This window comes from Pteropus alecto, unplaced genomic scaffold, assembly GCF_000325575.1.
Source record: "Pteropus alecto unplaced genomic scaffold, ASM32557v1 scaffold164, whole genome shotgun sequence".
Taxonomy (NCBI): domain Eukaryota; kingdom Metazoa; phylum Chordata; class Mammalia; order Chiroptera; family Pteropodidae; genus Pteropus; species Pteropus alecto.
The window spans coordinates 11584077-11596556 of NW_006439568.1; the positions used below are offsets into that span (position 1 = coordinate 11584077).

At 32.4% G+C, this 12480-nt stretch overlaps 1 pseudogene; it reads right to left on the bottom strand.

Moving 5' to 3' along the window:
* Positions 1–961: 961 nt before the first annotated feature.
* On the bottom strand, positions 962–1079 carry LOC112483699 (annotated as a pseudogene).
* Between the last annotated feature and the right edge of the window lie 11401 nt (positions 1080–12480).

Sequence of the window (12480 nt, forward strand, 5' to 3'; positions counted from 1 at the left end):
TTTTCTACACGGTGCTGTTGTAATCTGGCAAAAATAGTGTTTACGGCCTCTCTCACCTAGAACGTAAGTTTATAAGGACTTTTTGTTTTTGTTGTTGTTCGTGGTTGCATTCCAGTGTTTTGAATACATCTGTCACAAAATAGGTATTCTCAGTATTTGGTGTATTATTATAGACCAGCTAGCTTAGAGAGCAGAATTAGATTCAGGCATTCTGGTTCATAAATTTCAAAACTGTCAAAAACTCTGTCTTTGCTTTACTCTCTCTCTCTATTTCTATTCCTATCTTTGTTTATTCTCATCAAAATTCTCTCCATGTGCATAACACTACCTTGAAATATAAATCATCCTTTAGAGATTGAAATATCATTGAAAAGTTAAGTTTTATACGTCCCAGCTTCAATTATTAATTCCCCCAGAAGACCTACAGATCTACTACTGTGGTGGAGGAGAAAGGGGCAATTTTTAAAAGAAAAAGTAGATCAGAAGAACAAAAAGGAACAAAATATAGCCAGGATCCCAGACTGGGTGGGAAAGTTGAAATAACAGCCTACTTGGTTATTATTTGCTTCTCTTCAGTAGAAAATAATGTCTAGATTTGTCTCTAAATAACAATGGTCATTGAAAAGAATTACCAGTTCAGACTATTATGCATCTCTTAACTAAAGTGGTTAAAATGAATATTTAGATTCAGGCACTCACAAGGTCATTGTTAAAGCTATTCAATAGTGTTTTGTAACAGCGATAAGGATGCTGTATTAAGATCCTTGAATTAGAATTCAGAGCAAGTTACTTCACATTTAGGGGACCTAGTTTCTTCAATTGTATTTTGTTTTATTTTTATTTTATTTTATTATTTTATTTTATTTTACTTTTAGGCGAGACAAACCCTTCCTTGACTTCACAGATTGCAAGGAACTTGTCATCTTACAATTCCTTATTTTTTTATTTTTTTTATTTTTTATACCTACAGCACCTGGTTTTCCTAGGTGGTCTCTCATCCAAGTACTAAGCAGGCCGACCCTGCTTAGCTTCCGAGATCAGATGGGATTGGGCTTGTTCAGGGTATCATGGCCATAAACTAGTTTCTTCAATTTTAGAATTGAGATTTGACCATAGGAACTATAAAGCTATTTTTTGCTTTACTAATCATTTATTTTAAATTAGTATATGTAAAGTAAAGTTGGTGTATTTTTTAAAAATATACCCACAAATAAGACATTTTAGTATATATGAAAATATATACCTGCAAATGAACACGTACCAAGTATTAACTAATATCTATTTAGTTTGTTTTCTACTATGGGACCTTTACAAATGAAAACAGAACAAATTTTGTCAGGTTCTTAACAAACTTAAGGAATTTGATTTCTTTTTGCTTTTGCATGAAAAATATAAGAAGATTTTTTAAATGTATCAATCTGGATATATAAATAAAGAAATTATATCAATATATAAATTTGATTATAGTTCTCATGTAACCAAAATGCTTTAATGTAACATTTATATCTAGTTAACATTTATCATTTCTATAAAAAATGATGAATTATAAATAAGTCCAAATAGGGTTATTTTACTATGTGATTATAAGTGACAAAACTTAGCCTATGATCATTGTTACATGCTCCTGAGCAACAACACATGTATTCACCATGTGCTGCTCCTTTACCATCCTTTCTCTGTTAAAGAATCATATGCTGTCTTTGAGATGGCTCCTAGCCAATGATTGCCTGATCTGTTAAATGATTCACCAAAACAGACATGTTGTTTAGCCAAATTTATTGTATTGTCTAATTACTTTGTCTGTTAATATTACCCCCCATACTTTAGCAGATTTCACTAATATTGAACTTCATTTGCCACTTTTAGCTTGAATATTAGAATCTCCCTTGCACAATTTGGCTCTTTTTCTGCTAACTCACAGCTGATACTTTATTAGGACTGCTCTCACAACAGCCCAACTCTTAAAACATAGACATCTTGATTCTTTCATATCATCCTTTAATGTCCCAAGCTCCAAGCTGAATGTAGTAGAGCAGCCTCTTGAAATCAAATGTATATGTCTGTTCCACTAATCTTTAAAATTGTAACTTGGTAAACTTTGAATTTAAAAATCAATGGAAAAATAAGTTTTAATACACATAAAATTTTCCAAATTCATTTGCCATATTTTATAGTATTACAGACACTGCAAAGCATTATGCAATGAGTTGTTGAACAATTACATTTTATTAAAGCAGAGGACATAAATCCTGAAGTTCACAGTTTCACACATTATAGATCAATCTGAGATGCTGATGCTTAATCTGCTTCCTGAGAAGCTTTAGAAAATTGAAATGCTGGAAGACACTAGTGACAATTTGAGAACAAAAATAATCCCAAAGTCTGTGTATAAATATACAGATTATATGTGTGTGTGAGTGTGTCTGTGTATAATTAGTATGCAATCTATAATAGAATACATATGTTCATATAATATTAGGTTTTATCCACACCTAAAATTTACCATTTTGGAAAGACAACTATATTAAAATGTGTTGAACAGAACTGGAGATGCAAAAGATACATGCTGATGTCTCAAAAGAAGTAATTGGTGAAAGATTAGCAGAAACAAACATAACCTTATAAACATAATCCCAAAGGAATAGGTGGAGAAATTTCATCTTTAGCTAGTACTAGAATATGTTTACGATATGGGAGAAAAGAGTCGTTCTTTGGCAGTATAACATAGAAGTAAGAATGTAGGCTCTGAAGACAGACTGCATATTTTAAAGACTAAAATCAGCACTTACTGGCTCTGTGATCTTGAGAATGCCTCAGTATCTTCATGTGGAAAATGGCAATATTGCCTTTCTCTTACTGGTATGATGAAGATTCAATTAGATAATCACTGCAATTGTCTACTTAGCTCGGTTTAGAATATAATAAATAATAATTTAGGTTATTGCTTATAATAAATATTGCATTTGCTATTTAAATGCTTCCCCCAAATTAGGGATAATTAGGGCTTTATTTATTTATGTTCTCTAGATTTTTTAGGGCAAACCAAAATTGTTTTTTAGAATTCTATATATATGGAATTTTTACAGCCTATAAATGTTTTGATAAACCCTTTTAAAGATATGTTCTTCCAAGTACTTTACCAAATTAAGATGTAATAACAATGACAATACTCATAAATATAAAATAAGCACCTTATGTCAATTATTATTATTTTAACTCTTAATTTATAGATAATACACAGAATTGCCTACAAATTAGATCAAACATATTATTTGCTGCCTTAAGTGTTCTTATTATTGGAGAATACAAAAGAAAGTACATTGTTCATAGCATGCAATTTCATTAAGAAATCTATAAAATTATTTCATACAAATTTTTTTTTCTGTTTCCAGAGTTTGGCTCTCGCAGGGGAGAGTAAATGGCCAAGTTATTACCACAAACTATTTGAAAATTTGTGACTATCTCAATGTATAAATATAAAGGAAAAAATCCTCCCTTTAAGCAAAGAAATAATAGCTGATTAAAACTTGGTTATTATAAGATATTTAAAGCACTATTTTCCAGCACTGTTTTCCTAATTCCCAAGGCAAAAATCTCAACTTGCTTAAAAGTATTCTAGCTCTGTTAATGAATGTTCAACTTATGTCTCCTCTCTGACTAAGAAAGCATGTAGGTTATTATACACTATGCTTTTGGATGGGATTGGAAATATAAAAATATAACACTTTCTTAATATGATGAAAAATTGAGAAAACATTTAGCCAACTCTTTAAAAAATAACAAATATTGCTGAAAATCACTTCCTTTCATTGGTCTGATATCTGCAAGATTACATCATACTCTCTGTAAAACATTACAACCCAAAATCTTTGCTTCAAAACATAATGATAGGGAAGAGCTTATTCCACTATTACAAAAAAGTAATGAGAACAATGTAAAAATCTCATGCATTTCCAAAAATTCCATTTTTAGATATGTTTTATATTTTACATTTCATTTCATTTTGTTTAAAAGGAATTCAGTTTTAATATGTTGGTTTCTCATTCTCAATGTTTGAAATCTTATTTAGTTAAAAACCAGCACACAAACAAAAAACATTGCTATGCAAATAATTCATGTATAGTTTGAAAAAAATCATATTTATATTCATGAATTTTCATTTAGAATTCTGTCAAAATGAAATTATTAAAAAAATAGTATATAACATTTTTTTTTATTAAAGATTCAATCTACATGAGTGTAAAGGAAGAAATCTGGGTAGTCATATTTCTACTAAGTAGTGTTGATGTGTCCAGCGTAAGTGAATAAGATCTGAAAAAATTTATTTGAAATGTCTAATTAACTTAGCAATTGTTTTTCATACACTGAAAACTAGCGGCCTATTGTCTGCAGTCAACATTATGTTTTTGTAGATTTTATTTTTCCTGGGTTCATATACAGTTGAATTGTAAATAAATGTCTTTAAGAGAATTAATTATAATTAATTATAATTAAAATGAATAACCTCTATTATTCCTCATTGTTTGACACCCAGCCTAGTCATATATTAACTTTATCTACCCAACCCTTAAATGAACTAAATCAATTTAAAAGAAATTTTACCAACATTTGAGATAGGTAAGAATTTATACATTAATATTTTCATTTACCGTGTATTTTAGGTGACTATTATTTTTAAAATCAGTGTTTCCAGTGATAAATAAGCTACATCTCCATAAACAACAGCCTATTTAGCCCACATCTGTCCTGAATCTCCAAGGCTGACTTTCTTTCTGTGCTATCATCCTGTCCTTATATTCTGTCTTCTGTCTCTCCTCTAAGACTTACTCTCTCCATGATTGCTCTTTCTTCTTATATGTTCACCTTCTCTCTTCACTGACACTTTGTTTTCATAATATAAACATAATTATATGTCTACCATCTTATAAACTCCTTAGGCTCTGAAATTCCCTTTACTTTTTACTTTTTTCTCTCCTTAACAGCTAACCTTTAAATAATATTTCCTAATTTATATAAAAATGCAAGTGAATTATTTTAAAAAATAATAAAGATCTCCTAAAAGCTCAAAGAAGAAAACTATGAACACTCATAGCTTCACCAAGAATAGCTATTCTTTACATTTACATATAAAAATTATATATGTAATTTTGCCTATGTGCATAAATATTTTAACAGAAATCAGACCATACCACACATACTGTTTGAAGCAGTTAATATATCAAAGAATGTTAAATATTATTTGACAATAGCAGAAAATTTCTACTCTACACACTTCAATCTGAGTTCTGCCAACAACATGCACTATTCTTGCAATGTCACCAACTGCTTTCCTAATTTTCCAGTAGAAGGGGCACTTTTAAGAATTTTCATCAGTAGTTAGTTTTTATCACTCACTCTCCTGGCCTTTCTCTTTGCTACTGTCCCACCTCTCTCTTCTGGATTCCATGTATCATCCTGGTCATTCCATGTCCTCCCTGCCTACCTAGATAATTCCATTCACATTCATGGTTACAATTACCATTTTAAGATGATTACTCCCAGATGGTTCTCTGATGTAGCCTTCCTTAATCATCAACTTCTTGTGTGCATGTGCGTGCGTGTGCGTGTGCGTGTGCGTGTGCGTGTGCGTGTGTGTGTGTGTGTGTGTACGTATGTAATTAAATGTCAACAGACCAGACAACTGAAACTCAGTCTAACAAAAATCAATTTGTTATCTTACTCATACTAAATGTCAACAGACCAGACAACTGAAATTCAGTCTAACAAAAATCAATTTGTTATCTTACTCATAATAGTGCTTTCCTGGGTGTTCTGGGCCACACTGCTGAGTGTTATTCCTAACTCAGTTCATTTCTACCTCTCTATGTGGTATTTGGGTTAGATTCTGTTTCATAAATATACATGTATTTATTCTCTCTTCTCACTGCATTTTTAGTACAGGTGGGGAACATATCACACTATGGTCACTGCAAAATCCACTTATGTAGTCTACTTCTTGTCTTTTCATATCTATATCCATGCAAGGTAACACCATCATTTCCTAAATAGCAAATTAAATCATATTGTTTTCCTTCTTAAAACCTTATACGGACTTAATCATCCTTTGCCAAGTTGCAACGACCTTTATGTTTTCCTGTTCTTATCTTCATTTCTTTCCTTCCACATTTCAGTCCACTTCTTTCTAGTTAAGCCAATCCTTTACCAGCCCTTGATTCTGCTCTGTGACCTCATCAGACTCTATATTCTATTCTTTCTGCCGGGAATACCCTTCTCTTTTTATTCATCTAGTGACTTGCAAATGTTCAAGCTTCATTTGAAATCTTCTCAGACACAATAATGTAAGTTTATCTTTTATTTCTCAACTTTCTAAATATATTATGTATATAATCAATATTTATATTGTTATTATGCATGACATTGATATCTATATCACCTATATCTATCTATATACATCACAATATATCAATATTGATTCTACTTCTACCATCTCACTCCATGATTTGCATCTCTAGTGGGTTCTATGTTATGCCACATATTTTGTCATTTCCATTTTTGTATCCACAGTTCCTGTCATGTAATAAAATTACTGGGACTTACATTCATTTGCTGAGTAGCAATTCTTTACATGTATTATGAATATAGTCTTACAATTATTTGAGAGTTCTTAAGAAGATCTGTGATTTAGAAGTTCCACCCCTATGAAGAATTTAACTTGCCCAAGTTTAAATGGCTAGTAAATAGCAAATATGGATTTGAAGCCTAGCACTGTAGATCTACAGCTTCCTTCTTAACACTCAATATATATTTATGTAATAAATAAATGAGCGAATTAATGAGTGAGTGAATAAGAACATGAGTTTTGCACAAAGGCTTCAGATTTTTTAATATCTCAACCAGATGTTTTAAATGAGTCCAGATTTGCTATTTACTATGCAGTTCCCTATGTCTTCAATCCAGATAACTTTATAATCAGGAATGTCTACCTGAAATCAGAGTATTTTTGTGCAATTATCAATTAAGAGGACAAAAGAGAATTCTATGAGAGAAGAAAGGTGGCAAGGGCCTTATGTAGAATAAGCCATGTCTATCTCTTGCCAGTGCACTCTGCATTTCAAAAAAAAAATCATATAGTGAAGCTCCATAATAAGTCTACAGTGTGTAAGAGTTTATTTCTAATATTTCCAGCCCAAATTATTATGTTTTGGTGCAAATTTCTAACCTAAAATTAAAAAGTTAGACAATATAGAGCAGAAATAAAAATATAACACATTATAGTCTAGAGGAACTATAATTTTAGCTATTATATATAAATGGATTCTTGTCATAAAACACAGAGCACTCTCTCCAGTGTTAGAACAAGCCTAGAGTGAGTAGCTACATTTTTATAGGAAACATGTGATATGAGAACAAATGACAGAATCATAACTGAAACTTACTGATCTTTTCAAAATCTAGTCACCACAATTTCAGTATAAGAAACTATATAATTTAATATTCAACGACAATTTTGTGTTGATGCAAACAAAATTTTAGAAAAAAATTCTTTCCTCAGGTAAAGTGTATTATGCCATGATGATGTCTATACCTATCACCTGTAGCTGAAAAAAATGTGTCCTCTAGAAGACAAGTTTGTTAAACCCTAAAGTAGGTGATTTCCTTTTGGAAAAAGAAAGGTACAGAGAGAAAAATATGAAAAAGAAGATATTTCAGACTTTAAGCAGCAATGACCTGAATCAAAATGTCACATTGAATCTTAACAGAGGGGAGAAAAAATCTTCCCACAAGACAGATGATGAAAGGAGTATATAGAATGGGAGACATAATCTTGCAAAATTGGTAATTTTCAATGCCAGTTATACTACATAAAAAATCAAAATATTATGTAGACATTAAAGGAAAAAGATTAGTGGGGAAAAGCTGTGTCATATGTCTAATCAGCACATTTATTTTAGTAAGTAGCTACGTGTTCAGTCACCAACATACAAACAAGAAATAAATTTTGCCACATAGGAGTCTGTGTGGGCAATAAAAAAATTAAAACAACCAGAAAATTTATTTAAAATGTCATTAAAACAGAGAGATACAAGGTAATGATTTGGATTATCTTCAATTTCCATTTTCCCTAAAAATACATATAATATTTTTCTTTGAAACCAAAAGCCAAACAGGCTGTATATATTGTTGACATATTCAACAATTAAGTAGTAGACAAGATTTACCTGAGAAATTTAGGTACTCAAGAAAATATAAAACTGATTTTCCTTCGAACTATTCCTATAGCACTTGAAAGAGGAATGCAATCTTGTGTCAAGCAAGATTAATTCACTAGTTTGGCATTAGCAATATACACCAAGGACAAGCAGTGAAACTACACAGTTAGGTGAAATTTAACATAAATATCTCCCCATATTTCTCTTTATATATCTCCCATACCTCCTAATATCCCTCTTTTAACTGTCCTGAAACTCTATATAGCGGTATGCACTTCCCTTGACTATCAAAAACTACCTCCACGCAGTTAACCCAGCTTTAGATTCCTTCGCAGCATCTTCATCGGAAAAATAAAAAAAAAAAAAAACTAAAATAATAATAGTAATAATAATTTCCTATCTCTCAATCAAGACTTATATTTAACTTATATTTAAGCCTATCTCTTCCAAATTAGGCAATTTATAAAAAGAGTAAATGACTGATAGATTTTTTCCCCCAGGTGACATTTTGAGATAGCAGAACTTTATTTGGAGATAGAAATCCTAAGAATATGTTCAAGTAAAGGTGCATGAATATTTACTTGTTAAAATATGTGAGGCAGAGACTTTGAATCACAGTGTCATTTACATTTCTTTTCAATAACACTAGTTTATTTTCTCCTTAGTTCATTATTATGCCATAATTACCTGAATCAATGATTGTATAGATACATACATATGAAAATAGGAATGAATTCAAAGTTGCAAATCAGATGTCCATGAGAAGGATAGGGTAGGGGGAAAAAAAGGAAGTAGATTTGAGAACACATGCCCTATAGAAAGCAGAACAAACAGAAATATGGATCCTGTCTTGTAAATGTTTTAATTTTTCAACTGGTATTTAGACTCTTAGGAGAAATATGCTAATGTTTAAACATTGGTAACTAATTCATTATTTAAATTCTATGTGAGACAAACAGAAAACATTAATGATCCTAAATTCTGAATGGGCAGTTTGATGAAGTAGAACATACACAAACTATTACATTCTGCTGCTCACTCTTGTCCTTTAGGCAAATCTCCCTAGGGCCCAGTTTTCTCAATTGTGTTAGTCCAAAATGTTCCCTTCCAAACCTTTATTTGCATTTAATTTTATAAATGTCTTTAATCTGCATTTTATTTGGTCATAGGGTATATAAAGATGTTAGGTTCATCATTGAGTTAGAAAAATATTATGTAGTCATATATTCATTTTTGTTCAACAACACGGACAAGCACTGTTCTAAGCACTGAAGATATGGTCATGAACAAAATTTATGACCCCCTCCCCACTATGGAATTTATATGCCAGTTCATGTAAACAAATTTAAACAAAAAGACAAGTAAAATATATAAGGAAGGTGTAGGATAACAATAAATATAACAGCTAAATCAAGATAAAAGAAGAATGGAGAGTGCTGAGGGAAGTGGTTAATACTTTGAATTTGGTGGGCAGAGGAAGCTTCCATAATATTCTGCCATTTGAATAAAGACCTGAGATAGATAAGGTCACAAATCATGAACATACCTGAAGGAAAGTTGTTCAAAAAAGTGAGAGTGGAAAATATTAAAATGCTGAAATGGAGCATAATGAAGGCTTGTGGCAGAGTAAGATGGACAGGGTATCTGGAGTATTCTCAAGGAAAGGGAAAGAAAGGTGAGGTATATATGGGTGGGGTTGTATAGAGTTTGGGGGATACTAAAGATTTTAGCATTTATTCTGAGTGTGATGTAAAGCATCGGAGGTCTTTGAGAGGTGGAATAAATTTTTCTAATTTTGATTTTATGGCTGCAGCTTTCATCTGTTTATTATTTGCATGATATATATTTTTTCTACCTTTAGCATACTTTAGTCATCATAGAGTTCAGTATTTATATTGTTATACAATTACTGAAGTTCAATTCCAACACTTAAAAGTTGGTTCCTGTAATAGCAATATGATTCTAAGTCATCTTTTGAAAGAGCAGTGCGAAGATGGCGGAGTGAGAACAGCCAGCTCATTGCCTTACGATTAGTTTTGTTACTTATTTTGTCTATGGTAGGAATTGTCAAATCACCATGAGATTTGACTTTTTATCCCTTTTTCTCCTAAAGTAGCTCTAATTCCTTTCTGTCTGTCTGTCTGTCTGTCTGTCTGTCTCTCTCTCTCTCTCTCTCAATCTCTCTCATTATTTGGCTTCCACCAAAAAATTTTTAGAAGAATTTAATTTGTTTAAAACGCATTACTGATTTAATAAAGTAACATGTAGATTCAAAATTGCATATCTAAATTGGAAAACTATGAGATTTCTTACATTGAATAAGCAATTTTATTTGGAAAAGCCATAAACAGAAACTAAAAGGACATTTATATTAGGGCCAGTGACTTATATTAACTGAGTTTACATGGAGTGACTAGTTTAAACAAAGTTATCTTGGCTAGCAAAAAAAATATAATTGTACAAATTACTATTTTATAATTCAGAGGTATATCTTTTAGTTTAATGTTAATTTTAGAGTCTATAGTTACACTCTTACTTGTGTATATGTTGATCATGTATTTCTGTAGAAAGAACCAGTGGCTTATTATATCTTGCATTTAATTGTCAAACCTTTGATTTGAAATAAAATAAGGTCTTAAAAATATTTAAGAAAGTCATGGTGTGTGTATGTGCAGTAGAGACAAGTTTAGTGCATGCTTCAGTTTCTTCTTTCAGGTAAGATGGAGTAGCTGAGGCAAATTTTATAAATCTGACTTGAAAATATCACAGTAACCAAGGAAACCAACATTCAGAAACTAAGATCTGGGAAAAGAAGTAAGACTTCATTCAAGCTACCTTTCCCTTTAAGACTTTTGCTGATTTTTGACACAGGGAAAAAAAGCCAGGAATCAAGAGAAATGACTATGGCTAAACATAGAAACCCTTCATTGTCTTTGGTAGATTCATGGGACCTCAAGAAAAAATATTGAAATTTGAACTCCCGAGGCTATCAGGAGAGAAGAGACACAAAGAAGTGATTCTCATGCTTTACGGTTTTCCCTCTTGGCATTTTAAAAATCCTTTAATTGCACAGAGCAAGAAGCTAAAAAGCTAAATAAAATCTTTTTAAAAGTAAAGTGGAATTTGAGATGGACTCAGGGTACTAAGGAGAAGGTCCTATTAATTACAAAATATTCTCAATTTGTGATGCCTGGAGAGATATATCCTAGCAGACCATGTGAAAGAGAGATAGATAGATCCCTAACAAAATTTAAACCAACCTGACTTAGTTCAAATCTTTATCAGATTAAAGTAATTTCCTGTTCTTTCTACCTATGAGATAATAGGCTAATTTCACTAGAGAAAGATTAATAACAGAGGTGATTCTCTAAAAAATTTCACTTATACTGTCAAAAAGCCAATTTTAAAAATGAAGTTATTCTGGTCAAGAGGGCAGAGAAGGTAAATGCCATGCTGCTTCCTCTCACAACCAAATAAAAATTACAGATAATCTATAGAATAACCATCATTGGGAGTCATCTGAAGTCTAGTTGAACAAAAGTCTTAAAACTAAAGACATTCAGAAGAAGCCCCCTCGAGACTGGTAAGAGAGGTGGAGATGTGGAATGGGCTAATCCCACACCCATGTGAGATGATTAAAAATTAGAAGGGCTATCTCAATTGTAAAAGCGTCCTTGAAGGAGCGAGGGTTCCCAGCCCTATACTGGTTCCTCAACCCAAGGTTTTAGTGCTGGGAAGAGTACTCCCTACAACATTTGGCTATGAAAATTGGCAGAGACTATGTATGGTTGACTGAGACGGAGGGTTGCAACAGTCCCAGGCATTGGTTTTAAAGGGCCAGTGTATGGACTTATCCACTGACAAATTTGCTCTGAGGTCCAGTGCTGGGGCAGCAGCTCAAAAGGCTCCAGGGACATATAGAGAACTGAATTGTCTGGATTCAGGCTGAGAGTTGGAGGGGCAGCCTTTTTCCAGACAGATTTGTGGGTGGAGTCCACTGTTCCTTTGTTGAACTCTCCCCCTATCCAGCATACAAACTCAGGTGACCACCATATCTGAGTCTCCATCACTCTGGCTAACACTGGTGACTGTGCCCTGGTGATTCCCTGAGACCCTACCCAACCTAACTTGCAGGCCCTCATAAGCCACTTCCACTGGCTTTTCCATACTAATGGCCTGTCTTAGCTCATGCTTTGGACTTTCCTAAAATCTCTCAAAGGTTCACAAAATTCAAACAAGCAGTATCTGGCCTCAGCGTGCCCCACACTTC